General features: G+C 50.2%; 2 long non-coding RNA genes across 2 annotated transcripts; both read left to right on the top strand.

Moving 5' to 3' along the window:
- The first annotated feature begins 30 nt into the window (after positions 1-30).
- On the top strand, positions 31-27,860 carry LOC135977858 (uncharacterized). Its single transcript, XR_010595302.1, has 4 exons — positions 31-870; positions 3,523-3,543; positions 3,930-3,962; positions 25,772-27,860. It is a non-coding gene; the product is annotated as an uncharacterized LOC135977858 (long non-coding RNA).
- Positions 6,978-13,824, top strand: LOC135977859 (uncharacterized). The gene is made up of 2 exons (XR_010595303.1): positions 6,978-7,521; positions 11,153-13,824. It is a non-coding gene; the product is annotated as an uncharacterized LOC135977859 (long non-coding RNA).
- Positions 27,861-27,948: the final 88 nt, after the last annotated feature.

Here is a 27,948-nt window from a genome sequence, read left to right as displayed (position 1 = left end):
ATTTGGGGGGGGGGGTGTTAGTTGGGTTTGTGCTGCATGTTAACCCGGAAACCGCAGCCCCTTTTAAATGGCCAACCCAACGGGTGCTTGGTATGGGAAAGGAGGGTGCTACTGTTTGAAACCATTCCCACATGTTAAGAAGGTTAAAAAAGCCAAAAGACTGTGGCTTACCATGGCTGCCTGCAAGCCGAAATCTGTTGCCTGGCACTGCGTGAGTGATCTCTCACACCAAACCGGCAGGCCCTCAATATAAGAGGAAAAATGTGACCTTGTAACGAAAGTACATGTGCTGTGTAATGTGAACAGCAAAATTTAACGTGAAAGAGTGTACCCATTGTTCTCTAAAATGTGTCTTTTTTAACCACCTCTCCCTTCTCCTCCACCAGCTGCAAATGTTTCTCCTTCACAGAGGCTAGTGAAGATTAGAAGGAGAAAACGGCAGACTCGGGATGATATGTTCTCGGAGCTCCAGATGTCCTCCCACGCTGACAGAGCACAGCAGAACGCATGGAGGCAGTCAATGTCAGACTACAGAAAAGCACAATATGAACGAGAGGAGAGGTGGCGGGCTGAATCGCGGGATGAACAGAGCAAGTGGCGGGCTGAAGATGATAGGTGGCGTCAGCTTGCAGACAGAAGGCAAGAGTCAATGCTCCGTCTACTGGAGCATCAAACTGATGTGCTCCAGCGTATGGTTGAGCTGCAGGAAAGGCAGCAGGAGCAGAGACCGCCGCTACAGCCCCTGTGTAACCAACAGCCCACCTCCCCAAGTTCCATAGCCTCCTCAACCAGACGCCCAAGAACACGGTGGGGGGGGGGCCTCCGGCCACCCAGTCACTCCACCCCAGATGATTGCCCGAGCATCAGAAGGTTGGCCTTCAATAAGAGTTAAAGTTTTAAACTGTAGTGTGTCCTTTTCCTTCCCTACTCCCCCACCCATCCCGGGCTACCTTGGCAATTATCCCCCTAGTTGTGTGATGAATTCATAAAGAATGCATGAATGTGAAGTAACCATGACTTTATTGCCTCTGCATGTGCTGCTCGAGGGTGGGAGGGGAGGGTGGGGTGGTTGGTTTACAGGGAAGTAGAGTGAACCGGGTGGGGTAGGGGCGGACGGTTCATCAAGGAGAAACAAACAGAAGTTTCACTCCGTAGCCTGGCCAGTCACAAAACTCATTTTCAAAGCTTCTCTGATGCGCACCGCGCCCTGCTGTGCTCTTCTAACCATCCTGGTGTCTGGCTGCACGTAATCAGCAGCCAGGCGATTTGCCTCAATCTCTCACTCCGACATAAATGTCTCCCCCTTACTCTCACAGATATTGTGGAGTGCACAGCAAGCAGCAATAACAATGGGGATATTCTTTTCGCTGAGGTCTGAGCGAGTCAGTAAGCTGCGCCAGCGCGCTTTTAAACATCCAAATGCACATTCTGGAAAAGACCTTTCCAACACTCAGCTGGACAGCATAGCAGAGTTCATCAAACAACTGGGGTTAAAACCAGGAAAAAGGGGGAGGGAAGGGAATGTCTGTGGGGAACATGGCAAGGAGCTCACATGGTTCTGTAAGGAGATTGCCAAAGCTCTTTGTGAAGATTGCAAAGGATCCCCGACTCACCGCTCTCACGCTGTGATTCCCATGGCAAAGGCTGCTCATGGGTCCAAGGTAGGGGTGTTTTGCTAGCTAATTAAATCACTTCAAGGCCCTGTGTCACCCCCTCTCTGGACTGACGCCAGTCTGCTGTGGGTGGGCCTAACCCCAGGATCCCATGTGCTTCTGGGCCTCTCAGACACACTCCCAGCTGCAGACCCCATGTCTGCCACCCTGCTTTGTGGAGTGCTCCTGCACAGCCCAGCTGCCTTAACCCCACGAACCAGTGCTGCTGCCCTGCCAAGCTCCAAGTCACATACACACGCTCCACACACTGTGCAGATTTCCAGCTTGCTGTGCGCACGCTGAGTTCTCAACTGACCCTTTCAGGGACAATGTGTCAGCCGAGTCGAGAACACTGGCCTAGGAAAGGGATTTCTGAACCATGGGCCTTTGTACCAAAAAAAAAAAAAAAACAAAAACAAAAGCCGCAATCGCGATCTGCGGCGGCAATTCGGCGGGAGGTCCTTCACTCCCAGGCGGAGTGACGGACCCTCCACCGAATTGCCGCCGAATACCTGGAACTGCCGCCCCTGTCTGGAACGGCCGCCCCAAGCACCTGCTTGAGAAGCTGGTGCCTGGAGCCGGCCCTGATTCAGATGTACCAATAGTCAAAAAGGCTATTAGCTGTAATCTGTGCAATTTAAATGAACAAGTCTACAATCCATGATCCCATGGTCCTACACCACTCCGAGCCTAAGACGGGTTGACATATTTTAAGGACAATGAAGCCATCAAAGCCAGATGGAAGGAGCATTTTGAGTCACTCCTGAATCGTGAGTCAACCGTCTCTAATGCCACCATCGAATCTATACCTCAGTGACATGAAAGAGAATCTCTTGCTGATCCTCCTGCCCTCGAAGAAGTAACATGATCCATCATGCAAATGAAGAACAGCAAGGCAGCAGGGCCAGATGCTGATGACATCCTCGTGCACACTAAGACTGACCTTCAGTCCACACTGGATTTTTTTGCACAAGCTCATCGAAGCCTAGGACTCTGACTCAATATTCGGAAGACTAAAGTGCTCCATCAGTCTGCCTCAGGCCTTTTACATAACCCATAAGACAAATATGACTCCTACACTCCTTTAGGGATGCAAACCCAACTGTCTGGAGAGGTACCACCGACAATGCTTCTGGAAGATCCTTCGCATCAAATGGGAAGATTGCTACGCTAACGCCAGCATCCTCACTGAAGCCAAGTCACCAGCACTAAGCAATGATTCTCATGAACCAGCTTCATTGGGCTGAACATTGTGTGTGGATGCCATACTCTCGCCTCCCAAAACAAGCCATCTACTCTCAGATCACCCATGGTCAGAGATCCCGTGGTGGTCAGAGGAAACGCTACAAATAGACACTGAAAATGTATCTCAAGAAAACTGATGTGGACATCACAAGCTGGGAGGAGCAAGCCACCAACTGACCTCAGTGGTCAGCCTCCATCAGGTAGTGGCCCGCTTCGAGGAGAAGCGCCTTTCCCTCAAAGCTGAAGGAAGGAAAAAGAACTTTCTCACAATGGGGAGCTGACCCGCTAGGAAATGTCTGTACCTACTGCGGGCAGATCTGTGGTTCCAGGATTGGACTCCTGAGATATCTCAGGACCCATAAGTAAATCTGTGGTAGAGATCATCCACGAACCAAGGAACTGCCGATGATGATGATTTCAGCTGAAAAATGTTGCCCAACTCTAGTGATAAAAAATGTCACAAGCGAGCATGCCCAAAACAGGAAACAAAAAAACAAAAACTGCCTGTGTTTGACTTTGAAAACATAACAAAATGGATGAAGGTAGCAGGGGTGGGGAGAGAACCACTGTACTAAAATTTTTAACAGCTATTACACATTATTAATTCCTCTTTTTTGTCTTTTAGAAGAAATTCTTGCTGAACTTGGTAAGTTCAATTTTTCCTATTCCTTGTTTCTGGAGTCCCCTGAAACCTCTCCCACTAAGGGATGAGGCTTTCCTGACCTGTGCATCCCCCCAAAAAAACAACAGTCCTACATCTCCTTCCTTTCCTCATCTTTCCCCTCCCAATTCTGCCAGATCATCACACCTCTCTGCCCCCAAGTTCTATCCTCATCCCACATAGCCGACTCCTCCCTGCCTTCACTTGACCCCACTTGACCCCACGGTGCATTTGAGACAGGTGTGTTTTAAACCACTGACTGTAAATCTGTCCCTCTCTTTCACAAGCACAACACATTGTGTTCAACCGTTGGAATATCACCATAACCATGGCAGAACGAAAGCTCATAATTTGCCTTTTTCTCCTTCTAGCAACCTTGCGATCTGAAATGAAGAAAGACAAAGGTAATTTCTGGGACCAGTGGGGTGTATTCAAAAGACTAGCAAAGGGGAAATAAACACAGCTTCTGCTCTTCCTTTAAGATGAAAGAAGAAGGGCTGAAACACTGTTTTTTAGAATGTGATTGTTCAATATATTAGCAATTCAGGTCCTGCCTAGGACCATGGAGGGCAGAGGGAGGCAGGGAACGGAGCAGAGCAAAGAGGAAACCAGCAAACTGAAAAGGCCAGAGGCTGTCTGGGCAGCAGGCTATTGCTGCTTTGCCGGCTACTGCTGGAGGAATCCTGGCTGCAGGGGCTTGGAACACCTCTAAGTTTTCCTGCTGTCATTTCCCCCATCGCCATGTGGCTGGGCAAGGAGGTTACATGGGGCTGGTTCCCCTGTGGTCAGGGGGACTCTGGTTGGGTCTCAGCCCTGGCACCAGGTGCTTTTGTTGCTTCTCAAGCTCTTCTCTCCCACCAGAGAAATGAAGAGCCTGATCGAACATTGTGCCAGCAAAATCAGCTGCCTCAATTGTTCTCCAACCATGTCGTCCGCTCCCTACTCAAATCCCTCCCCTGGCTCCTCTTCTACTTCTGCAGCAAATTGTAGCTTCTCCTCAATGCCAAGGATCAGCACCCAGGAGCTGGATATTTTGTAAGAGGGGCTGCTCTCCTGTCCTGGCATCTGTGGGGTGTCCCACAACCTCAGCCAGAGGTGGATGAATTTCAGGTTCAGAGATGGGCTCCCAGGATGATCAGGGTCATGGAGGGCCTGCCGTAAGAGAGGAGACTAAAAAAACTGAGCTTGTTTTGGGTAGCAAAGGGAAGGCTGAGAGGGGATGTGATTGCTCTTTGCGAATGCATCAGGGGAGTAAACAACATGGAGAGAGATGAACTGTTGAAGCTAACAATCAAATCGACCAAGAAGAAATGGGGATTATCTGGCCTTGAATTCAATTCAGGCTGGGAACTAAAGGTTTCTACCCATCAGAGGAGTGAGGTTCTGGAGCAGACTGCCAGGAAGTGTTGTGAGAGAAAACAACAGGTATTTAAAGGTATTTTCAGGTATTTAAAAGGGTGTCATAAGGAGGAGGGAGAAAACTTGTTCACCTTAGACTCTAAGGATAGAACAAGAAGCAATGGGTTTAAACTGCAGCAAGGGAGGTCTAGGTTGGACACGAGGAAAAAGTTCCTAACGGTCAGGGTGGTTAAACACTGGAATAAATTGCCGAGGGAGGTTGTGGAATCTCCATCTCTGGAGATATTTAAGAGTAGGTTAGATAAATGTCTATCAGGGATGGTCTAGACAGTATTTGGTCCTGCCATGCGGGCAGGGGACTGGACTCGATGACCTCTCGAGGTCCCTTCCAGTCCTAGAATCTATGAATCTATGAAACAGAACTAATGTTAAAATGGAACTTGCTAAGTTTTTTAATAGGATTTTATGAAGGGGCTGTGATGGGGATCCCAGGATGTCACCTGGACTGGGGGACTGCTGAGCCCTCTGTCCCACCACTGGGTGGTTGTTGGCAAGCTACAGACCTCTGGCAGGTTCTGCATTTACACGGATATCCACAGGAAGGGACACACCTAGCTGAGTTACATGAATGCTTCTCCCAGCCACTCATGAATCGTCAGCAGAGAGGCTCCAGCCAATCCTCACAGCTCCCCAGCCTAGGACCCCAGAGCTGAAGTGTCTTGCGCTGGTCAGAAGCCTGAGCAATGTAAGTTCATTACCCAGTCTGCCCCTCCCTCAATGTGGAGAGGACACACACTAACCTTTGTATCCTGAGCTGAGATTTTCCAAGCACTTCAACTATTTTATGTAAAATATAAAACAGATTTAATAACTACAGAAAGATAGATTTTAAGTTATTATAAGTAGCAGACATAGAGATCAAAGTTGATTGAAAACTGCTCTGCCTGATGGGAATGGTATGTTGTGGACATGGTGGGACACAGCTTAAAAGGGGCAGAACTAAGGATGTTTTGAACAGGTGGCATGTAACTTAACTTTGTATTTCCTGGATTTCAGAGGTGTTAGCGCAGTGTACAGTCCAGCCCAAGGTGTGCACCATCATCTCTGACACAGCTGTCATTTCAAATAGCAGCAAAGCAGGGTACAATGGATTTACTGAGTACATGTTGTCGTTTTCAGTCAGACAGTGGAAGAGAGAAAATTTTCCATCGAATGGAGGAAATCTGTTTCCCTGCTGTATATTCAAAGCAACGTGCTGTAATTTCAGACAAGAAAGTTTACTTCACACCTTTTGAAATTCAGGAGAATAGCAATGGTTGAGCATCAGAGAGCACAGTTATTTTATAACAGTGCCATTGCTTAGTCAAAGAGCTGAGGTATTCAGATGTAACAAAGGTCAAAAAGTCTATCAGCTACAACCTCTCCAACTTAACGCCTCTGCTCCCTGGTCTGTGCAGGCAGACTGGTTGGTGAATGACAGAGTCAGAGAAAGAGCTGTTGAAATAATTGATTTTTTTGTTTGTCTGGTAGTTATAAAAACTTCAAAACTATTTCATTGTGATTTGGGGCTTTTGAAAACATTGTTTAAATTAAAAGCTAAGTCAGTTTGGAAATGAAGGGCTAGATTTAAAGAGGTGGTCAGTGATAGCAGGGGACTGGCTCAATGATTCAGGTGGTTCCTTCCAGTCCTATGTTGTTAGGTTTCACAAGGTGCCTTAGGCCAGATCTACACCACAAACATCTCGGTATAACTACGTCACTCAGGGATGTGAAAAATTATACCGACCTAACCCTGGTGTAGACAGCGCTTTGTTGACGAGAGAGCTTCTTCATCTCTGCAGTGCTGTACATGTAGACAAGCCATGACGCGTCATTCTAAAAACTAAGGAGCACCTCCTTAGTTTTTCGAATGATGCGTCATGGCTTGTCTACATGTACAGCACTGCAGAGATGATGTCCCTCTGATCACCGATAGCCCAGTTATTAAGTCACTCAGACGAACTGCGGCGGCCCAGCTTTGAATCCCTGCTCTCCCCTTTCCTATGCGAGTGCCCTAACTGCAGGGCTGCTGGCTATTCTAAGTGGGTCTCTCTCAATCTCTCTGTCGAAGCTGTTCTAGGTGGTATAAATCATTAAATAGTCTTAGGCACAGAGACTGAAACCCAGGAGCTCACCCCTCCCCAGTGACCATCCTAATCCCTACCCTACAGAGCCTACACTTGCTTTCTGGGCCAATGAGTATTAAATATTAAGGTACATAAGTATTTTCATAAATATTCTCTAAGGTATATTAAGTATTAAACATATAAAGGTGACAGCCCTGCCAGAGTTAAGGTTTAGATCAGGCCTGTGTTTGAAGCTGGTCTTTCCTAACTGCTCTAAAATCAGCGTGGTTCCTTGGATTGCCCTGACATATGATGTGGCTCCTGGGAACACAGGTTTCTATTACTGATCCATATTTGACCATTTGACTTTGCAAAAATACAAAAAAGGACAGGGGAGAAAAAATACCTCTATTATGAAACATCTTAACAACTATCATCATTTTCATACATTATTTATTTTTCTTTATTTGTCTTTTAGAGGAAATTCTTGCTAAATCTGGTAAGTTCCATTTTCCCTCTTCCTTCTACCTGGAGTACAGAGAAACACCTCCCACTAAGGGATGGGAGTTGTATGATCTTTTGAAAATTGTTTTTAATGTGGAACCTTAACATTTTATTTCTACACATTTAAGAATCTGATTAAAAAACTAGAAATAAATAAGTTAAAAGGTCTTGTTAGAAATGTTTGCTGACACCTCTTCTTGCTGACACCTCCACAAGCTGTTTTGTTTTCAAATATAGCAATATTTGAAATGTATTCATTGTTATGTTTTTTAAATGTGTGAGAGATTGAAGAGATGAATGAAAAGCATAGTTCCACTTTTTCTACAATGAACTGGAAAAAGTATAGCTATATATATAGCACCACTTAAGAGCTTAAAATAAGAGTCTAGCTAAGGCTTGGTCTACACATGAAAATTCTATCAGTGTAGCTACATTGGTCAGGGGTATGAAAGTCTTCCAGGCCAGTGGAAGAGTGCTTCCATCACCTTAGCTAACATCATTCCCCCTTGTGCTCCGGGGGGAAAGGGGGCTGCACACTCCGGCAGATCAAAGCAAGTTCGATATAACGCGGTTTCACCTATAACGCGGTAAGATTTTTTTCGCTCCCGAGGACAGCATTATATCGAGGTAGAGGTGTATCTGACTGATTTGCAGAATATTGGCTAAATCAGCTAGGGAGAGAAACCTTTCTCTAGACATTGCCCTTCCAGAGATCTGCTTTGTTGGTGGAAGAAACTGTTGTTCTGAGATTATTTATTATTATACCCAGGGATTTCAAAGGAGTTTGAATCCTCCTTTTATCTCTGGCACTAAGTTCACTTTGAAGCTCAGAAGCAAACTCTGAGTGCACCTCAGACTGCTGTAGGAAACAAACAGGATGGTGGGGAAAAGGTCTGGGATAAGTTTAAAGAATTATCATTAGTGCAGCCCTGTGGGTTTGGGTGAAATATAACACACCCAGAGCCTTCTGCACTCAGGCCCAGATCCACAAAGGAACTTGGGCACTATGCCTAACTTTCAGCTAGCCCCTCCCCTCCCCCCCCGTGGCATCTACAAAGCCTCAGTCAGGCACCTAGGCCCCTGATACCATGTGTGGGGAGACGTGAGGCCTATGAATGTGATTCACACAAACTAGGCAATGAGAGATGCTCAGAAGTGGAGTGTGACCCTTGCTGGAGAAACACAGCCCAGCCCTGGACAGTGCTGCAGCGGCGTGGCTCCAGCAGGGCCTGAGCTCCCGCCGCTCGGCCGCAACTCGCAATCCCGCCCCTTACCTAGGGTTACCATTCGTCCGGATTTACCCGGACATGTCCTCCTTTTGTGTGCTAAAAATAGCGTCCGGGGGGAATTTGTGAAGCACTCACAATGTCCGGGATTTCCCCCTCCCCTGGCAGAGCAGAGCGAGCGGCTGGGAGGGCTGCAGGGAAGTCCCGGGTTGGACTCAGGAGCAGCTGTAGAGGAGCCGGATCCGCCCTGCATTCTGAGCCGGCAGCTCCCTTGCAGCCCAGTCCGGCAGCACTGTGCAGGGCCAGGGACCGGGTTTTGTTGTGCAGGGCCAGGGACCGGGTTTTGTTGTGCTGGGGAGCTCAGCCACGTGTCCGGCTCGGCTGCACAGAGCCCAACACCCTGTTCTGAGCAGCAGGGTAAGGAGGTCAGGGGGCAGGAAGGTTCTGGAGGGGGCAGTCAAGAAACGGGGGGGGCTTTTTGGGGGGAGTGGAGAAAGTTTTGGGCAGTCAGGGTACAGGTAGGGGGTAGGGTCCTGGGGGGCAGTTGGGGGGGGTCTTAGGAGGGGGCAGTTAGGGGACAAGGAACAGGGAGGCTTAGGTAGGGGGTGGGGTTCTGGAGGGCAGTTAGGAGCAGGGGTCCCAGGAGGGGGCAGTCAGGGGACAAGGAGCGGGAGGGGTGGGGGGTTGGGAGTTCTGGGGGGGGCTGTCAGGTGGCAGGGGTGGGGAGATGGATCGGAGCAGTCAGGGGACAGGGAGCAGAGGGGTTTAGATGGGTTGGGAGTTCTGGGGGGGGGCTGTCAGGGGGTGGGGAGTGGTTGGATGGGGCGTGGGAGTCCCAGGGGTCTGTCTGGGGGTGGGGGTGTGGATAAGGGTTGGGGCAGTCAGGGGACAAGAGGCAGGGAGGCTTAGATAGGGGGTGGAGTCCTGGGGTGCAGTTAGGGGCAGGGGTCCCAGGAGGGGGCAGTCAGGGGACAAGGAACGGGGGGAGGGTTGGGGGTTCTGGGGGGGTGGGAAGTGGGAGGGGCAGGGGCGGGGCTAGGGCGGGGCTCCTCCCGTCCTCTTTTTTTCTTGCTGAAATATGGTAACCCTACCTTACCTCGCGGCTCTGAGCGGGAGGAGCTCAGGCCCCGCCCGAGCCATGCCGCTGCAGCGCTGTCCAGGGCTGCTCCTGGATGCAGCGCGCCGTGGCGCTGGGGGATGGGGGAAGGCAGAGGCGGGGGGGAGCCTATGACGTTCTCGTGGGGGCCCCTGCGGGGCCTGGGGCAAATTGCCCCACTTGCCCCCCCAGGCAGCCCTGGCTATAGGAAAGAGAAGACGTGAGGGAGGAAGAGGACACAGGAAGTGAGGGGCAAAGTCTCACATCCCAGGTGGTGGTGGGTTTTAGCCAGACCCAATGGAGGTAGTGATGTCATCTGGGTCCCACATTCTGGCCTGGTCTGGTCAGGTGCCTTTCAGGCTCAGGATGACAAAGATCCAACGGTGTCATGGGGGATCCCGGGGTTCCAGGGGACAGTGGGGGTGGCAGCCATGATGATGCAGCTCACTCCATTCAGTCACCCCTCCCCCCATCAGCAGTGAGTCTCAGACTCTCCTGCCACAGGCTTTTCTTTCAAGAACCCCAAAGGGAAGGGAGAGGTGGAATAGCTCTGTTCACTCATTATATTGTCCACCAATTACACCCAGTTTCTGACACACCAATTTTGGTCTCCTTAGTACCAGTCCCACACGTCGCTTCTTCACCAGGCATGAGCTTAACTCAATCCTTGAGTTATAGCAGGAGGTCTCTTTGTCTGGGCTATTTCAGTCTGTTTCACTCCCCTTTCAACCCCTTTCCTCTCAACTAGGGTGACCAGATGTCCCGATTTTATAGGGACAGTCCTGATTTTTGGGACATTTTCTTATATAGGCTCCTATTACCCCCCACCCCTGGTCCCGTTTTTCACATTTGCTCTCTGGTCACCCTACTTTCAACATTTATTACCATGGGTTACTGTGACTTTTGATGAGCTCTCACTCACGTCTGCCAGCGGCGCTCACAGTCAGGGTCAGCCTGTAGGGACAGTTATCACAACGGGGGTTGAAGGGAGGGGGGGTTTCTGCCTTCACCCCTTGGTGAGAAGACGAATATGGGGAATGAAGGGACGGCAAGGGGGACCCACCTGTCACTGAAAGGGGGGTTCATGACAAGTACAGTTATAATAGTTTTCAGTCTTATAACACATTTACGATCTTTTCAACTTAAAATTACCTATCCCCTCCCCATTCTCTGCCCCCTATTTCAGCTCCTACTGTCCTCTACTGCAGTCCTTCCCCTTCCCCCCACTCCCTACCCCCCCCTTCAGCTGCTGTCCCCCTTCCTGTCCCGAGGTTTTTTAACCCATTCCCTTGAATTCCCCACAGTGCATGTGACTCTGGATCCAGACACAGCTCATCCTGAACTCATCCTGTCTGAGGATCGGCGGGGTGTGAGATGGGGAGACACACGGCAGGACCTGCCCAACAATCCTGAGCGATTTGATCGTTGGCACTGTGTGCTGGGCTCTCCAGGGTTCACCACGGGGAGTTGGTACTGGGAGGTGGAGGTGGGGGATGAGGAATTCTGGGCCATCGGGGTGGCCAGGGAGTCTGTGTGGAGGAAAGGCTGGATCGGCATTTCCCCTGAGGAGGGGATCTGGGCCATGAATTGGTGGGGATGGGTGTCTAAGGTTCAACCTGCCCCTCAGAGCACCCTGCCCCAGAGCAGCTGGCACCGGCAGGTTCGGGTCTGTCTGGACTATGAACAGGGGCAGGTGGCATTTTTCAGTGCTGATAATGAGGCCCCGATCTTCACTTTCACTGAGGCCTCCTTCGCTGGGGAGAGAATCCGTCCTTTCTTTCAGATGAACTCCCAGCTCAGACTGGGTCCCTGAGATGGAGGGACGGGGGTGACATTCACCCAGGGCTGTCCTTAGGCATACTCAGCATACACAGCTGTGTAGGGCACCGGAAAATTCGGGGCACCTCCTGGGTCTTAGTGTCCACCCCCCCACCTTCCTATCCCTGTTCTGACCCTTCCTGCAGGCTCCCACAGCTGGCTGCTGCAGCCTGGTGTCTCTTACTCCGGAAGGGAGCTAGTAACTTAAAAGTGAAAAAGCCTCCAGCCTGCCAATCCTATTAGCACAACATTGAAACTGTTAAAGAGCCATTCGAGTGGTAATGAAGCCATTTAACAGGCATTTGCCAACCCCTAGGTATATACTGTCAGGGTACGTCTATACTTACTTCCTGGTCCGGATGTAAGCGATCGATCTTCTGGGATCGATCCCGGAAGTGCTTGCCGTCGACGCCGGTACTCCAGCTCGGCGAGAGGAGTACGTGGCATCGACAGGGGAGCCTGCCTGCCGCGTCTGGACCCGCGGTAAGTTCGGACTAAGGTACTTCGAATTCAGCTACGTTATTAGCGTACCTTAGTCCGAAGTGGGGGGGTTAGTGTGGACCAGGTCTCAGTTTCTGAATTTACTGACAAAAACAGTTGTGCATTACTGTAATATTTACTCAGAATATGTTAGTCTACGGGACCTTATTTTTAAAGCAAATTTTAAACTATTTCATTAGAAGATTGCTGAAGATTATGAAATCACATCTCTAAAAAATCCTTGCATAGAGTTTTAGATCCACGATCTGAGTATTCACCTTTAGCCTCACATGCTTGGCTCTTCAGACATATAGTTTTTAAAATAAATCCTTCAAAAGACCACTCTTATCTAAAATACATATTTTAATTTTAGTTACTATAGTACAAAAAACTTGCTTCCAAAGTCTCCCTGTCCTTTCTGTCCATCCCTTTCTCCCTTCACCCCCCTGTTGAAGAGAGGCTAGCCCTTAAAGGGACAACGCTTTCCTTCCAGATAGCTGGACAAACAAGTTTCCCTTTCTTTACCTCTGAACTATTTGATGAACTAGTTTTAAGAGAACCCTCCAGCACAATCAGTACCTTAGTAAGATTTAAAATCCTTTGTTATGCCTAAAATCTTTGGAAACATAAAGTTGGTGAAATTTCATAAACATGTCTGGTTATGGAGATAACACAAAATAAATTAGTGTTCCCTTTTTCTAAAAGCAATGAACATTGTTATGAACATACTAAACCTCTGTGACTGATTAATTTAAAATAATGTCTTTGTTTCAGTCAATTAAAAATGTAGTAATCTAGAACGATTACTTTATGATCTGTTGAACCGTAATATCCTGTTGGATTGTCTCTGCTATCATTGTGTGTGAAGTTATGAGGTATTGCCTTTTGTGTTACTGAAATATGTCATGGGGTTGGGAGATGCCCAAAGCCAGCCTTTCAGTAGGGACAAAGGAGCAGCCATCAGTGGCCAGACAGGAGTTAAGGGCTCATCAACACTCAATCCACTATCCCAGAGACTTTTTGGAGAAGGCACGTATGCCATGGGGATACGCTAACCCACGTCACAGCAAGAATCTTTCGAGCAGCCGGAAAAAAGTATAAGAGAGGAAGAGTGACATCATTACTTGGCCTCTCTCCCCGCTCAGCTCAACACCTGGAAGATTGTCTGAAAGACAAAGGCTTTGTCAACACCACTTCTGTTGGTAAAATTTCTGTCGGTCAGGGGTGCGAAAAAAGAAAGCCCTGACAGACAACTGTCACAGACAGAAGTGCTGATATGGACAGCGCTATGTTGGCAGTAGAGGCTCTCCTGCAGAAATAGCTAACGCCGCTCATTGGGGGTGGTTTAATCATGCCAGCAGGAGAACTCTCTCCTATCGGCAAAGCGTGGCTACATGGGAGACCTTACAGCGGCACATCTGTAGCGGTACAGCTGTGCCGCTGTAAGGTCCGTAGTGTAGCCGAAGACTTTGAAGGAGGGAGTTTGGTCCCAAGCTGGAAAGGGGTTCAGTCTGTGTATTGGAGAACTGGAAGCTGCTTGTACCAGCTCTTAGGGTGAGACACTGCTTGATTCAAATCTTGCTTAGCCTCTTTAAGTTAGAATTAAGACCTCTGCATCTGCTACTTATAATCACTTAAATCAACTGTTCTGTAGTTAATAAACCTGTTTGATATGTTACCTCAAACAGTGTGTTTTGTTTGAAGTGCTTGGGGAATTGCAGCTCAGACTACAAAGGCTGATGTGTGTCCATTCCACACTGAGGGTGTGGTGAACTAGGTAATGAGCTTACACTGGCTAGGCTGCTGACAAGTGCACAATGGTACAATCCTGGGGTGCAAGGCTGGGGAGCTGGGGGGAATTGACTGGAGCCTCCCTACTATGGCTCATGAGTGGCTGGGAGAGTATTCATGTAATGCAGTTGGGTGTTGTTGTAGGAGCAGCAGTGATCTGTATGCTATGTATAACCTGTATGCTCAAAAGGTCTGTTACACTTTCCCCCACCCCTCCCTCCTGGAATGCTTGTGGGATGAATGGATTGGTTGAACAGCTGGAAGATCAGGAGAGCTCCCAGGTAGACTCATAGACTTTAAGGTCAGAAGGGACCAGTATGATCATCTAGTCTGACCTCCCGCATGATGCAGGCCACAAAAGCTGACCCACCCCCTTTCCCTTGACTCAGCTGTTGAAGTCCCCGAATCCTGTGATTTAAGGACTTCAAGTCGCAGAGAATCCTCCAGCTAGCGACCCCCGCCCCATGCTGCGGAGGAAGGCGAAAAACCTCTAGGGCCTCTGCCAATCTACCCTGGAGGAAAATTCCTTCCCGACCCCAAATATGGCAATCAGTAGAACCCCAAGCATGCAGGCAAGATTCTCTAGCCAGACCCTCATTGACCATTGATACTATTTACCAGTGATGGCACGCTGTTGATTAATTGACTAAAATCATGTTATCCCATCAAACCATCCCCTCCATAAACTTATCAAGCTTAATCTTAAAGCCAAAGAGGTCTTTCTCCCCCACTGTTTCCCTCGGAAGGCTGTTCCAAAATTTCACCCCTCTGATGGTTAGAAACCTTTGTCTAATTTCAAGCCTAAACTTCCCCACCACCAGTTTATATCCATTCCTTCTCGTGTCCACATTAGTACTGAGCTGAAATAATTCCTCTCCCTCCCTGGAATTTATCCCTCTGATATATTTAAAGAGAGCAATCATATCCCCCCTCAGCCTTCTTTTGGTTAGGGTAAACAAACCGAGCTCCTCGAGTCTCCTTTCATACGACAGGTTTCCATTCCTCTGATCATCCTAGTGGCCCTTCTCTGTACCCATTCCAGTTTGAGTTCCCTTTTAAACATGGGAGACAAGAACTTGCACACAGTACTCCAAATGAGGTCTCACCAGTGCCTTGTATAACGGAAGCAGCACCTCCTTATCCCTACCAGATATACCTCGCCTAATGCATCTCAAGACTGCATTAGCTTTTTTCACGGCCACGTCACATTGCCGACTCATAGTCATCCTGCGGTCAACCAGGACTCCGAGGTCTTTCTCCTCCTCCGTTACTTCCAACCGATGCGTCCCCAGCTTATAACTAAAATTCTTGTTAGTCATCCCTAAATGCATCACCTTACACTTTTCACTATTAAATTTCATCCTATTTCTATTACTCCAATTTACAAGGTCATCCAAGTCTCCCTGCAGAATATCCCAATCCTTCTCCGAATTGGCAATACCTCCCAACTTTGTGTCATCCGCAAACTTTATCAGCCCACTCCTACATTTGGTTCCGAGGTCAGTAATAAATAGATTAAATAAAATGGGACCCAAAACCGAACCTTGAGGAACTCCACTGGTGACCTCCCTCCAACCTGACAGTTCACCTTTCAGTATGACCCACTGCAGTCTCCCCTTTAACCAGTTCCTTATCCACCTCTGGATTTTCATATTGATCTCCATCTTTTCCAATTTAACCAATAATTCCTCGTGCGGTACCGTATCAAACGCTTTACTGAAATCGAGGTATATTAGGTCCACTGCATTTTCCTTATCTAAAAAGTCTGTTACTTTCTCAAAGAAGGAGATCAGGCTGGTTTGGCACGATCTGCCTTTCGTAAAACCATGTTGTAATTTGTCGCAATTGCCATTGACCTCAAGGTCCTTAACTACTTTCTCCTTCAAAATTTTTTCCAGGACCTTACATACTACAGATGTTAAACTAACAGGCCTGTAGTTACCCAGGTCACTTTTTTTCCCTTTCTTGAAAATAGGAACCACATTAGCTATTCTCCAGTCCAACGGTACCACCCCCGAGTTTGGTCTAAATCTCTTTCCTACTAACCGTTTTCCCTTTCTCGGGATACAGGCCTCCGACAGCTCCTGCAACTTCAACTTAAAATAATCCCAGGCGCCATCCGCCTTTAGATCCATAAATATGTTAGCCCAATCCACTTCCCTTACCAGTCCCCTTAATTTATTAAAATTAGCCTTTTTGAAATTGTAAACCCTAGTCTCTGATATAATTCTGTTAATCTTTCCATTTAGTTTAAATCGAATTAGCTCATGATCACTCAAGCCAAGGTTGTCCCCTACAACCATTTCCTCAACGAGGTCCTCACTACTCACCAAAACCAAATCTAAAATGGCCTCCCCCCTCGTCGGTTCAGCTACTACTTGATGAAGGAATTCATCAGCTAGCACGTCTAGCAACATCTGAGCCCTATTATTGTTGCTAGCATTTGTCCCCCAATCTATATCCGGGAAGTTAAAGTCTCCCATGATTACACAGTTCCTATTAGTATTTACTTCCCTAAAAACATTAAATAGTTCTCTGTCCATATCCAGGGTAGTCCCGGCGGTCTATAGCACACCCCAAGCACTATCCCGGGGAGGCTCTAGTAGTTCTTTTACCCAGTGTGAGTATTGCCCAGACAGACTCCGTCTTATCCATTCCATCAGTTATTATTTCTTTACAGTTTACCTCATACAATGCTACCCCCCCACACCTTTACCTTTGTTCCTATCGTTCCTAAACAGCACATACCCTTCCATATCTGTACTCCAGTCATGACTACTGTTCCACCAGGTTTCGGTTATTCCTACGATATCCGGTTTCATTTCTCGGACCAGGAGCTCCAATTCCTCCATTTTGTTACCTAGGCTTCTCACATTGGTGTATAAACATCTTAATGTATGCCGTTTAGCCTGTCTCCCATCAGTTATGCAATTTGGTACGGACCCCTTGCTGTTCATCCCCCCTCTCCTTCTTATAGCCGGGGGGAAGGGTTTGGACATATCTGTTCTTATCTCATCACCCTCCTTTTCAATGTTGGAATCTGGCGTGGAGATTAACTGGACATCTCCCAACCGTCTCCCCCAGATTCCTAGTTTAAAGCTCTTTTGATGAGATGAGCCAGCGTCCCTCCCAGAAGTCTATTTCCTTCCCTACTCAGGTGAAGTCCATCCCGTGAGAACAGTTGTCTGTCCCCGAAAGCCTCCCAGTGACCATACATCCCAAAGCCCTCCTTATAGCACTACTCCCTTAGCCAGCTAGTTATCCTCACAATCCTGTCAGCCCTTTGCTGCCCTTCTCTAGGAACAGGCAGAATCCCACTGAAGATGATCTGAGCCTCGATTTCCTTGAGCGTCTTCCCCAGTCTGGCATAATCTCCCTTGATTCTCTCTAACGAGAACCTAGCTGTGTCATTTGTTCCTACGTGAAGGATTATCAAGGGGTTCTTACCTGCTCCTTTTAGGATCCTTTTCAACCGCAGGTCCACATCCCGTATCTTAGCACCCGGTAGACAGCACACCCTTCTGTTCTCTGGGTCCGCCCTGGTCACAGGCCTGTCTAACCTCCTCAGTAAGGAGTCCCCAATCACGTAAACCTGCCTTTGCCTGGCGACAGTGCGATCTACTAATCTATCCTCTGTTCCCTCTAGTCGTAACCCGTGTCCGTTCCTATTTTCCTTTATACTCCCCCTTGTGCCATCCTGTATCCTCCCGGGGCCCAGATTTGGTGCTGTCTCCATCAACTCCTCCCCTCTCTCTATTGGGCTAGCTGCTCTTCTCTTCTTCCTCACCCTCCCACCTTCAGTTACCACCTGCTGCCCCCCCTCCTCGCTATCCAAACACCCAAACCTGTTCCTGAGTTCTATTTCCCCTTCACTAGCCCTCCTTTTCCTTGGCCTGCTTCTCATGGTCACATGCTTCCACTGCCCTTGTTCTCCCTCAGATATTCCCCCCTCACAGACCTTAGCCCCTGCTTCCACCTGAACCCCTGAGCATTCCCCTTCAGCCCCTCCTTGCCTTTCCTCCATCAGCTGCTCGAACCCCCTTCTAAACTCTACCCGGGTATCTACCTGCATCTCCAACCCTCGGATCTTTTCTTCCAGCAGCTCTATTAGACGGCACTTCATACAGACATACCTCTGTTTAGGCTTCCCCCTTCTAGTACCATGTACATACCGCAGCTTCCACATGCAATCATCTGCATTGTGTCCCCTGCTGCTTGGCTCATGGCCGCTGTAGTCTCTGCCCAGTGCACCTGGGGAAACAGAGCACACGGGACACCGCGCCCTCCTGCCTCCCCTTCCGCCTCCCCCTGCAAACTCCCACTCAAACTCCCCAGTTAGCAGCCCTGTTCACTGCCTCCTGTGCCGCTGCCTGGCTGGGCGGCCGCTTTTATAGGCCCCCTAATCAGCCAAGCTCCGCCCCCTACTCAGGGCTCGGCTGCCCTCCCAGCACAGTGCCCCTACAGGCCTCTACATACACAAGCACTACAAAGACAGACACAAGTACAGATACCTTCTCCTCCAATGAGACTCCCACTCAAACTCCCCTGTTAGCAGCCTCCTGTGCCGCTGCTCACAGCTGTGCCGCTGCCTGGCTGGGCGGCTGCTTTTATAGGCCCCCTAATCAGTCGAGCCTCCGCCCCCAAGCTCCACAAGGTGTCTGGGACTCTAATTAGGCAGCGTTCACACACCCAATGCATGGACACTGCATGGACACTGGCTGAGGTGGAGTGTGACCAACCAGATGCAGCCAAGTCATCTCTAGTCACAGGCCATGAGGAGCAGGTCCTTAAAAGGGGAAGGGGCCATGTGCTCAGCAGTGCACTCACAAGCTTGTACCTCCCGTGAAGGCCCTTCGCCCGGACCGCCTGGCCAGTGGTTCACCGCATTGCATTCCATCATGCCTCGGGAAGACTTACCTTCATCGCACAATCCATCGCTATGCTGTGGGACACTTACGTTGAAGGATCCTGACATCTCCAGTGCCATGCCTGTCCTGGGAGCATGAGTATGCAAGTGTGAATGTGACACCACCCTCTATTTTGAGCTTAGCTATCAATATAATAAACGTACTGCTTTCTGCCAAACTCTGGTGGGTCATTAGTCCTCCCTAAGCTCACTAGCTGACCCAATTTCGGGTAACAGGTGTGTCCCTGCCTGTGGATGGCTGTGTGAGTGCAGGGCCTGTCCGAGGCTTGTAGCTTGACATTAGCACCGCAGTGTGAGGGACGGCCCAGGCAGGTGGGGTTGGAGGGCTCAGCAGTCCCACAGTCCACGTTACACCTCAGGGACCCCGTTACAACCTCCCACCATGGGTGTGGGGGGAGGCATTGAGCAATGCTTCAGCTGCTGCCTCTGCAATTGGCTCACAGTTGCTAGCATTCACTCGCTGCTGTCACCCACCACTGCTGTTGTTCACTCTGCTGCTCCACCCATTTTTGTCATGGCCCGCTGCTGCCACCACTTTCTCCGCTGCCACATTCGGAGGTTCTGTCACTTACCCAGCTCTCAGGGATTTCAGCCAGTAGTGGGGAACCTCCCTGCTGGTGCAGGCTGGACAGTCCCTTTCACTGTAACATGGCCCCACACCAGGTCTAAGGCTCAGCACCTACAGCTGGTTAGCAGTGATTGCAGGGGTAGTGACCACGGAACAAAACCAGGGCTCACCACTGAGACTAACCAGCTCTGTCTTTAAACAAGGGAGAGACCACTCTTAGCCAGAGCCCACACCACCAGAAAAGAATTCCCGCCTCCACCCTTGTCTCTCTTTCACTGGGATTTGGCAACTCTACCCCCTGCTTAGCAAGTGAGAATCCCTGCGTGACCCACTCAGTCAGGGGCCTGCAAATCACAGTTCTGATGCCCTTTGCTCACACACTCAGGATAACAACATTTCATTGCCCTTCCACTCAAATACTAGAGTGATTTGTAACCCAAAACCAGCCAAAACTGATCATTTTGGCAGAGCAGCTCCCTCTGCTGCATGCCTAGGCAGTGTAGGTGTGTCTGTGCAAATACAATCTGCTCCTGAAGTCTTTTCCCCCCAGGAGCAGTCAATGGGCAGATGATGGCGGGCCAAATCCGGACCACCAGATGTTTTTGAACAGACCCAAAATCTTATAATTATCATTGTTGTTATAATGTCTTTATTATTTTCTCCGGAGTCTGGACCTTGACTATACCTTGACCAAGAAATTTGGCCCTTGACAAAAAATAATTGACTACTCCTGTTCCAGCTCATCACTAGAAATCAGAGAAGAGCTCATTCATTCAGACTCTGCTTACATCACCATTCTCACTTTTGCTATCACACTTGCTGGTGTGCAGTCTGGGTCTAACTGAAGCTGTGTTGATCAGTCAGTGTCTCTTATAACTAGCTAGGGTGACCAGATCACCAAAGACAAATATCAGGCCGCGGGGGGGGGGGGGGGGGGGTGACGTGGGGGGGCGTGGCGGGGGGCGGGGCCAAAAAAAAAAAAAAACCTTCCTCCGCAAGCGCTGGAGGGAGGCCCGGGAGACTCAGGGGAAGCGCGGGGCCGGGGTAGTGAGAGTCCGGCCTGGCCCCGAGCAGGCAGGACTCAGTCGGGTGGTAGGGAGAGGAGGGGGGCGGCCCGCGGGGCCAGGCGGCGGCTGTTGTTCTCCCCCCCCGGGCAGCGGGACTCGGGAGCAGCCGCTGCTGCAGCTCCCACTGCCGCGGGGGGAGGAAGCGGCCATGGCGCTTGGTGGCTGCGGCTCTGGCGCCCCCGAGCCCGGGCCTGCTGCGGGGACCCAGCAGCGCGCACGCTGCGCCCAGCCCCTGGCCAGTCGCGTCTGGGCTGCTGCCCAGCTGGTGCTATCCCGCGGCGGCCCCGGAGCGGGGGCAGCAGGCCCCAGCCCCCCCGTCCCGCTCGGGTCCCGCAGGGGAACGAACGGGGCTGGGCTGCCGATGCCTCCGCCCCGGGGCCGCCGCGGGATAGCACCAGCTGGGCAGCAGCCCAGACGCGACTGGCCAGGGGCTGGGCGCAGCGTGCGCGCTGCTGGGTCCCCTCAGCAGGCCCCGGCTCGGGGGGTTCGGGGGCGCCGCAGCCGCCGAGCGCCATGGCCGCTTCCTCCCCCGCGGCAGTGGGAGCTGCAGCAGCGGCTGCTCCCGAGTCCCGCTGCCCGGGGGGGGGAGAACAACAGCCGCCGCCTGGCTCCGCGGGCCGCCCCCCTCCTCTCCCTACCACCCGACTGAGTCCTGCCTGCTCGGGGCCAGGCCGGACTCTTACTCACCCTGGTCCCGCGCTTCCCCTGAGTCTCCCGGGCCTCCCTCCAGCGCTTGCGTAGGGGGGAGGAATGGTGAGCCTGGGGAAGAGGCGGGGATTCAGGGAGGGAGCCAATCGGGGGAGGAGGGGGCGGAGTCGGGGCGGGGGGGGGGGCGCGAGCACTTCCGGGCTCCAGGCTCCGGCGCATTTCCTTGTTTGTCCGGTTGTCCCGACCTCATGTCGGTCGGGACGCGGGACAAACAAGGAAATATCGGGACGGTCCCGATAAAATCGGGACGTCTGGTCACCCTATAACTAGCCCATCTCCTATTAGTTCATCTTTAAATGTTCCATATTTCCAACGTTCAGCCAGACTATGAACTGCAGTAATGAAAATCTCAGCTGTTTCCTCTGGTTCCTGGCACCTGCTATTCAAACTGGCCTTTTCCTAGATAACATTCTATGTGCCCAGGAAATGGGCCTTAAACACCTCTTTCCCTTTGGCGTAGTCTTTCCTCTCCTCAGAGTGAGGAGTCTGGCACACAGGATGTCATCAGCAGCATCACCCATGGCAAATGGCCAGGCATTTACCTGGTATTCTTGGGCTTCCTCTATTAAACCAGCAGTCGTCTGGAATTGCTCAAATCTCTGCTTCCAGCAAGACCAGCTGCCTGATTTGCCACAATCACATTTCTGTCGCAGAGCCGTTTGCACTAGGGACTGCAGTGCTGTGCTGAGACACGACTCTGCCTCCTCCTGCTGCAGCTCCCACAGCTCTCCACCCTGAGTCGCCACTGTCCCCACTCACTCACCACTCTGGCCATTTTCTTCCTTTACTCCTGCTTTGGAGAGCAGATTTCACTCACTTCTGACACACTGGGGCAGGACTGTCAGCCTCAGAGATCAAAAATCATGAGTCAGATCCTAAAAAACCATCAGATTGGCCCCACAAACCATGAGAGTTAAAAAACATCAACAAACAATGTTTCCAATCTGTCTGTTGACTTTTTCACTCCCCTCTGCTCCTCTGGCGATGTGTGTGTGATAATCCAGGCTGAAAAGCCAACCTTTACTACACACATGCCTCTCCTTGGAGGCTCAAAAGGAGACTCGCTGGATGCTGGAAGGACACAAACATATGGAAGGAGAATCAGAATGGAGAAGCTTCCAAGTCTTTCTTTTATCTGACCAAGTCCTAAGTGGCAAGAGACTGCGCCAAGGACCCCAAAACTGGGGGTGTGATTGGACTCTGCTCATGCTCCATGAGCTTGAAACACCCCTGGGAATACAGAGCCAGGGCCGGCTCTAGGCACCAGCATTCCAAGCATGTGCTTGGGGCGGCACTTTTCAAGGGGCGGCATTCCGGGGGTTTTTGTGTAGATTTTTTTTTTTTTTTTTTTGCTTCGGCGGTGGCTCTCCGGTTGTTTTGTTTTTTTTTTTTGCTTGGGGCAGCAAAAAACCTGGAGCCGGCCCTGACAGCAGCCTTAGCGGGTAGCCAGGAAGGAGCACTCACTAGGATCTGTGACACCAGTTCCAGTTATGATGGTAATATAGGTGAGTGATTTGTATCATGACACTATTCATAGTCTGCAAACAGCCGAGTGTAATCCCAGAAATCTCAGTGTGGAGCCTGGTCTGGTCACATGAAGACACTGCCCCTGGCACCAGTAAAATGACATTGACTAGAAAGGGGTGGAGGATGACTGGAAAAAATAGAAAAACAATCATAGAATCAGAGACGATTAGGGTTAGAAGAGACCTCAGGAGGTCATCTAGTCCAACCCCCTGCTCAAAGCAGGACCAACACCAACTAAATCGACTAAATAGTCCTTAACCTGTTCTTTCACCACTGAGGGCTGCTCACCTCCTCCTCATACTGTTTTGCCCAGGATAGCTGTCTGGGAGCTGACCTTGTCTGCTAAGACCAAGTCAAAAAAAACATTGAGTTCTTCAGCTTTTTCCACATCATCTGTCACTAGGTTGCCTCCACCATTCATTAAGGGTCCCACACTTTCCCTGACCTTTTTCATGTTGCTAATATACCTGTAGAAATCCTTCTTGTTACCCTTCACATCTCATGATAGCTGCAACTCCAGTTGTGTTTTGGCCTTTCTGATTACATCCCTGCATGCTCGAGCAATATTTTTTATACTCCTGCCTGTCTAGGTTGGATATTAGGAAACACTATTTCACTAGGAAGTTGGTGAAGCACTGGAATGGGTTACCTAGGGACATGGTGGAATCTCCATCCTTAGAAGTTTTTAAGGCCCGGCTTGACAAAGCCCTGGCTCCGATGATTTAGTTGGTGTTGGTCCTGCTTTGAGCAGGGGGTTGGACTAGATGACCTACTGAGGTCTCTTCCAACCCCAATCTTCTATGATTCTATGAACAGGAGACACAGTCTGTTTTTAATTGTGATGGGAATTCAGATGTCTAGATGACTAGACTGAGAAATGAGGAATTGTGTCCCACACAGAAAGATCCCAGGTCACAAAGCTGGGGTCAGCAGTCTGGATCTTTCTGGAAGGACCTGACACAACTCACATCCTTCTGATGAAAACACCCCCTGTTGTCCCAGGTTCACAGTCCCCACCCAACCTGCCTCCAGAAACCCTCTCTGGCTCCTCATCTCTCTCCCTTCCCTGCTACTGGAAACTGTACCAGGGCAATGTACACCACACACAGCTTCCCCTCTGCTGTCTGTCCAAGACCCCAGACACGGGCAACTCCAGACACCTGTTGTCCCTTCCAATCCCATCCTGAACACAGCCTACAATGACAGTTCTCTCTGTTCTCAGCTCCACACCCCAGTCTCTGCAATGTGGGCCTGTGCCATGCACTGAGCAGGCCTGTTCCCAGCGCCTGGCACACACTCAAGCCGTCATACCTAGTGCTGCCTGGCAGCAGCTTCATAGGTCCAGAGATTTGAAGGCCAGAGGGGAACATTAGAACATTGACTTTGACCCCCTGTATAGCACAGGTCAGAGAATTTCTCCCAGTTACCCCTATATTGACCCAATGACTTATGTTTGGCGAAAGGACCTTCCAGCAGGGCTTCCAGGTTGGATCTGGAGGAATCAGAATCTGGGTAATCAAATGCTTCCATTGGCCGGTTGTTCTAGTGGTTAATCACCCCCCACTGTCATAATGTTGGGCCTTATTTCCATAGGTGCCAACTGCATGGGTGCTCCAGAGCTGGAGAACTCAGTGAAAAAAATTAGCGGGTGCTTAACACCCACCAGCAATAGAGCTGCAGCCCCAGCCAGGGATAAGTAGCCCCACCCCCACCGATCAGCTGGTAGATGGCTGCATTAATCACCTATTAGCTGTTCAACTTTTGTAGCCCCCCTGGGCTTGCTGCAGCAAAGGCTGACCCAGGCCTGAGTCAGACTTCGGTGGAGGGTGGGGCTCCTCCTCCAGCAGCCTCAGGGAGCTGCTCCACTGCTCCAGCTAGGGTTAGAGGTGGGTAAGGGGGGAGCACCAGGCTCCCTCTGCTCTGCAAAAACCCAGTCTGATCAGCAGTGGTGAGACCCTGCTCCCCTGGGTCGCCCCGCCTGCTACCTAGATCTCCTGGGCAAGCTCCAGCTCCCAGCCAGTGCCAACTGCAGGCACCACTAGGTGAGTCCTGTTTCAGGCAGAGGGAGCCTGGCGGGGGTGGTGATGCTGCAGTGTTGGGGGGGGGATGGGGAGTTCCACCATGGGTGCAGTTTGGGGGTGGGGGGCATGCAGACTCACTGCCACTGCCTTTCCCCAATTCTGTGCATGCCAAGCTGCTCTGCTCAGAGCTGGTAGCTCAAGTGGCAGATCATTCCCCTCCCACAGGTGCCCTCCAATCATGCCCCCTCACTAACACCACTTCCTCAGGAAACAAGGGAAATTAACTGCCTGAAAACGTGGTTAATGCAGGTCTTGTTTACACTATAGCGTCTTTGCCAGTATAGCTATGCCAGTCAGCCTTACCCCTGCTGAGTACCCTCTTCAACTCAAGAAGTGTGTTTCAGATTCCTGCTGGCACTGCCAGTCTGACGTGCCTTCTCTGGCTTGTCAGATTGGGTTTATATCTGTTATTGAACCACAGCCACTCATTAGGCTCTTCCCAGGCTGGTGAACCGCTGGGGTTCATTAACTGATTTCCTTAGGGTTGCTCCTGATTTACACGGCTACAAGTGAGAAGAGAATCAGGCATAGGCACTGACTCCATTGGTGCTCCAGGGCTCAAGCACCCATGGAAAAAAATAGCAGGGGTGGTCAACACCCAGCAGTCACAGCTGGGCTGCCATTCAGCTGTTTGGCAGCTGGCATGGGGCCTCGGAGGAGAGGGCAGAGCAGAGGCAGGAAGAGGCAGAGTGAGGGCGGGGCCTCGAGGGAGGAGGTGGAGTGGGGGGGCCTTGGGGTGCAGTGAGGATGGAGCACCCACCAGGAAAAATAAAAGTCAGCGTATATGCTTATTTCTCATTTGAATTAGTCTGGCTCTAACTTCCAGCCATTGGTTTTTGTTCTGGTGGTCTCTGCTGGGCTAAAGAGCCTTTTAGTACCCGGGAGTCTCTCCCTGGGATGGTATTTATGCTCTGTAATCAAGTCACTTCTGATCTTCTTTTTGTGATATTCAATAGATTCAGCTCTGTAAATCTCTCCCCATCAGACATTTTCTCCAGCCCCTTGGATCGTATTTGTGGCTCTTTCCTGCACCTTTCCAATTTCCAATGGCCTGTGTCAAACACCGACGCTGCAGCAGTCCCGGGAGGAGGAGCCATGGGCCGATCACCTGTGCCCCCTGCCGCAGCATCCGGGCTCCTGGCCCATCTCAGGCCCCGGGCAGCGCACCAGGAAGGAGGAGGAAGCCCCGCCTGCTAATGCAGCAGCCCCAGGCCCAGCCCCAGCCCCAGCCCGGCAGGTTCCAGTCCTGCGGGGACTGAACACCATGGCCAGGAAGGTGACTGGCATCATGGGCATCCTGCTGCTGTGCCTGCCGGTGGGACCTGCGGGAGCCGCCAGGCTTCAAGGTGAGCGGGGGCCACCCAACGTGTGGAGAACACAGGGGCAGCCAGAGCCCCAGGGCCAGGCAGAGCCGGGAGCCAGGGGCAGCCAGAGCCCCAAGGCCACGCCAGGCGCCTGCAGCTCCAGAGATGCCCAGTGCAGAGGAGCTGTCCCGTCCCCCTGGCAGCAGCCAAGTGAACTCAAAGACTCAGTTCCCTGGCAGACAGCGAGCCCCCGCGTAACGCTGAGCTCAGGGCTCGTGGGGCGGTCCCTGCAAGCTCCCTTCCTTGCAAATGTTTTTTATTTTCTCATTAAAAAAATACATGGCTAGAAAACCGTAGCGGGTTTAGATACAGTTCCCCGCTCTAGGAGCAGCTCTAAGGGCTTGATTTTTCCAGAGTTGAGTGCCCACTGTCGTATTGAAGTCAGTGGGAACTGTGGACTTTGCCAGCACTTGGGCAGAGCCAGCCCTGTCTGAAAGAAAAATGGGCTGGTTTTCTTCTTGCAGAAAATTTTGATATTTTTTCCTGCAAAAATTCAAAACCTGATAATTTTCAGCTGAAACCCCTCCCAAAATTTGATCCACGCCCAAAATCATCTGTTTTTGGGCCAAAATCTTTTGAGTTTGCAGTATTTGAGTTTTTCCACAGAAAGCAGATCCTTTTTGTGAAAAATGTTTATTAGTTGAAAACCTGTTTCCATCAAAAAACAGTTTTTTTGGATAACTTTTGACCCTCCCCCCGACTGATTTCACTGATATGTTGCCTTTTTTTAAGATTTGTTAGTTCCATACAGCTGTTAAGAGAGGCAAGGGAGCACATTGCCAGCCATGTATTTTAGAACTAGTAATTTCCTAGTAATTATTACCCCCTTGACAACATTGTGCTTTTGTTTACCAATCCAACCTCCCATCAAACATGTGCAAACACATAATGGGCCAGATTCTCAGCGGGTGTAAATCATGCTAATGCCATGGAAATGAAGAGATGTTGATTTACGCCTGGATCATATTCACTGTACTTTATGTAGTTTTGAATGGCTTATGTCTCCTGCAGTTGATTCCTCACTGGGCCTTTGTTCTTTAACAAACTGCATTAATAATGATCAATATTTTATTTTGTAGCTAGGGCTTTGGGGAACTTTTCCCGAGGTTTCCCCACTGTTAGTGGCTTTCGAATTTCTGAGTACTGCTGTGGTTTTGGTGTTGCTGGGGGAATATGAATTTGCTTTTCAGACCTGCACCTACTTTCCTTGTGCACCTCCCAAAGCCAAAGGGAATTAGAGTGCCCAAGGAATGCAGGATCTGGTCTAGAGATAGCTCCAGCCCAGCCTCACAGGAACAATGGAAACTGGCTTAGGCAGGCAGCAACAAAATAATCTGTTATTAGACCCTCAAGGGAGTCACCCTGTTCCTTTAGGCAGGTTGGGACTGCGATGAGGTAATGCTCACCTGACTCTGAAGGGGATGGGGAGCAAAGTCAGAAGGAAAGAAAGGCCATGCTCTCTCTCTTCCACCTACATCTACAGACACCACTACCATCAAGCAACTGAAATGTTGATCAAAGGGGAGAGCCTGACTGAAAAGTAATCAGCCAGCCTGTGGTGAGAAGCATTTTTAAGGACATTGAAAGTGTTAAGATCAGCGTTTTGCTTTTATTTCATTTGACCAAATCTGACTTGTTATGCTTTGACTTATAATCACTTATAGTTAATAAATCTGTTTGTTTATTCTACGTGAAGCAGTGTGTTTGGTTTGAAGTGTGTCGGAGGCTCCCCTTGAGATAACAAGCCTGGTGCATATCAATTTCTTTGT

The sequence above is a fragment of the Chrysemys picta genome, unplaced genomic scaffold, assembly GCF_011386835.1.
Source record: "Chrysemys picta bellii isolate R12L10 unplaced genomic scaffold, ASM1138683v2 scaf46, whole genome shotgun sequence".
In the NCBI taxonomy this organism is placed as follows: Eukaryota; Metazoa; Chordata; order Testudines; family Emydidae; genus Chrysemys; species Chrysemys picta.
This window is presented reverse-complemented; position numbering and strand designations above follow the sequence as displayed.